This window comes from Pyxicephalus adspersus, chromosome 8 (assembly GCF_032062135.1).
Source record: "Pyxicephalus adspersus chromosome 8, UCB_Pads_2.0, whole genome shotgun sequence".
NCBI lineage: Eukaryota > Metazoa > Chordata > Amphibia > Anura > Pyxicephalidae > Pyxicephalus > Pyxicephalus adspersus.
This window is the reverse complement of record NC_092865.1, coordinates 68,451,658-68,454,355: the sequence shown is the minus strand read 5'-3', so window position 1 is coordinate 68,454,355 and position 2,698 is coordinate 68,451,658. Positions and strand designations below refer to the sequence as shown.

At 37.2% G+C, this 2,698-nt stretch overlaps 1 protein-coding gene across 1 annotated transcript in view; it reads right to left on the bottom strand.

The window, feature by feature from the left end:
- PBRM1 (polybromo 1) overlaps positions 1-2,698 on the bottom strand; it is a 56,010-nt gene that overhangs the window by 10,384 nt on the left and 42,928 nt on the right. The gene's annotated exons all lie outside the window — the stretch shown is intronic.

Genomic DNA, 2,698 nt, shown 5'->3' with positions numbered 1-2,698 from the left:
TTATATATATATGAAGATTTCTTTGCATTGAACTTAATACAGCTATTTTGTATTGAATCCAATAGAAAATTATTTGAATTGCCTGGCGATCCTACTGCCTGAACCGACATCACCGGGAAACCCCCGAGATCGTCTCCCCAGGACCTGCGGGGACCAGCGGAGCCCAGAGGGAGCAAGGTATGTGTTTTATTTTAAAGTTTTAAGCGACCCCGAGTGTGACTCGGGATTACCGCTAGGGGGATAAAACAGCATATTTTTTATATAAATATGTGCTGCAGGACTTAAAGAGGAACAAAACTAAAAACAAAAAAAATGACACCTTTAATCCCGCAGGTCCCTCGATCGCGCTGGTCCTTCCCACGATCCAGTCCTGTGTTGTCCTGAAATTCCTCTTCGTCCTGGCGCAGAGGAAGCCCCGGGCGCCGCCATCTTCCGTGTTCACTTTTGCCTTTTTCGGTCTTCTTTCTTCGTTACCCGATCTCGCACTGTACAGGTGTGGGATCGGGTGATGTAGCCGATGTAAAGCGGGAAAAAAAGAGCCATTCTCACTGCGCATGTGTGAGATCGGCATCTCATTCCCCTAGGAAAGAGAAAATTCCCTTTTTGCGCATGCCCATGCGCAGAAGGAGCAGCCAGAGCCTCCCGGGATGTGTGACGTAAGTATCCTAGTAGGCTCTGCTCCCCCATTAGGCAATCAAGATTTTAAGGGGCAGTGATGCACCCTTTTGTGTTGCATGTAAAAAAAAAAAAAAAAAAAAAAAAGGGGGGTGTCTTCCCTTCTATATAATGTAATGCATCCGCATTTACAGATAACTCCCTCTGTTAACTTGCAGAATCAGCTTCCTGCAATCAACTTGAAACATGGATTGTGACTGGTAGTACCAAGAAATTTTCATTGTTTAACATAATGCCCATTATGATTTACTAATCCAAACAAGTATGCAGCATGAAAGAGAACATTTGGAACCCTACAGCTCCAGTATTTATTTTAATGTGTACGTGTTGTACCTAAACATTCCATTAACAAAAAGTATATATTCTTGACTAATACAAAGCAATTTGGAATAATGAAATATTATATTGGAGGGTGGTTAGGGGGTTAAAAATATTTTTTTCTTAAGAGCTATGAAGTTAGCATATTTAAACAGTATACTGAAAATATGGATTTTTTTCAAGAATTCTGTAGGGAAGGTAAAAAGATAAGTTTCTGTTACTGTCTATAGAGAATTATTATTAATAATATTAAATAATTAAATTACATTTTCCAGGCATCATATACTACTTACTATGACAGTGGGCATAGTAATATAAGTAGTATACGATGGCAGGGCAATATGACTCTAAAAATGCCTCCTTTATCCTTGGGACTGTTATAACATACAAAGTTAGGGGTAACCCAACATTTTTAGTTGTCTCCTGAGGAAGAAACATCCTTAATTCCTAAATGAGGACACCTGTTCCAATGGCAACTTTCTGGGATAAAAGTTTACCTTGAAGAGATTTCCTTTCATTTCCTGTTTTGGAAAGGACATGTGGGGTGCAGTCAGCAAAGAAAAACCCAATAGGAGCTTTAACACATTTGTACTCTTTACAAAACTCCACAAAAGTATTTTGGCTTGACATATTTAACTTCAAGACAAACAAGTGTAAGTGATCTGCCTTTTCTAATATCCTCTAATATTCTATGTTTACTTTCAGATATGAGGATCAGAATCTGCTAAGGTGGCGACTTGGAGGAAGATCACTCATTTCAAGGCATTAATCAGCCTATGTACGTTTAAGTTGCTAAAAAAAAAAAAATATTCTGTAAATAGGGGGAAAGTAGGACAATGTTAGATTCCCCAATTGGCAAAGCTTGACTTAAAAAGGAAAAGGTCAAATCAAGTGCACAACACAGACATAAATTATCTCAGCAAATCAGTGACCTCTGATTCATTTTGATTAGTCTCTGAAAGCAGAAACTGAGCAGAAGAATGGAAATAAGCACCAAGGCACACATATACAAAGCCTTACCAAGTCAAACAAGTTACATATTCTATTGATGGAGTCATACTATAGTTAGGACCAATATAAAAGGTATGTAGACAAAATCCCCTTTTACTTCATTATGCATCAGCGTTTAAAAGACAAAAAAAAAAAAAACACAAAAGGAAGTGTTATACCCCTTTTACCAGGAATAAACCCAATTCAGTGTGGGCTTTCCAGCTAAACAGGCAATTCCTTTCCAGGGTACTTTACTTTTCAAAATTGTAATCTGAACTGTGTTGGGGGATTATATTATTCAAATAATAAAAAATACAAAACAAATCAAAGTAGCTATAGTTGTAATTTTAGAAATAAACAAAAAGGTAACACATTTAGTTTGCTCTATACAAAATAGTGTGTTAGGTGGTGCTGAAGATACACTGGCTCATACCAGCAGGTCGATGGTATATTTGAGTTATTAAAAACAAATTATATTTTAGAAATACTGGGCTACAATATCTGCAGTTGGCACCACAACTCAAATTGTTTTTTTTCTAGTAACAATGGCATTAAATGGAAGTAATACATCTGACTTCCCTGCTAATACAATAATCTGAAATACTAGACTTTGTCCATTTTCTGTGTGAAAGCAGCAGACAAAAACACAACCAATTACCTGCACATTGAACAGGGGGTGCAAAACATAGAACCATATCGCTTCCTTTATAAAAAA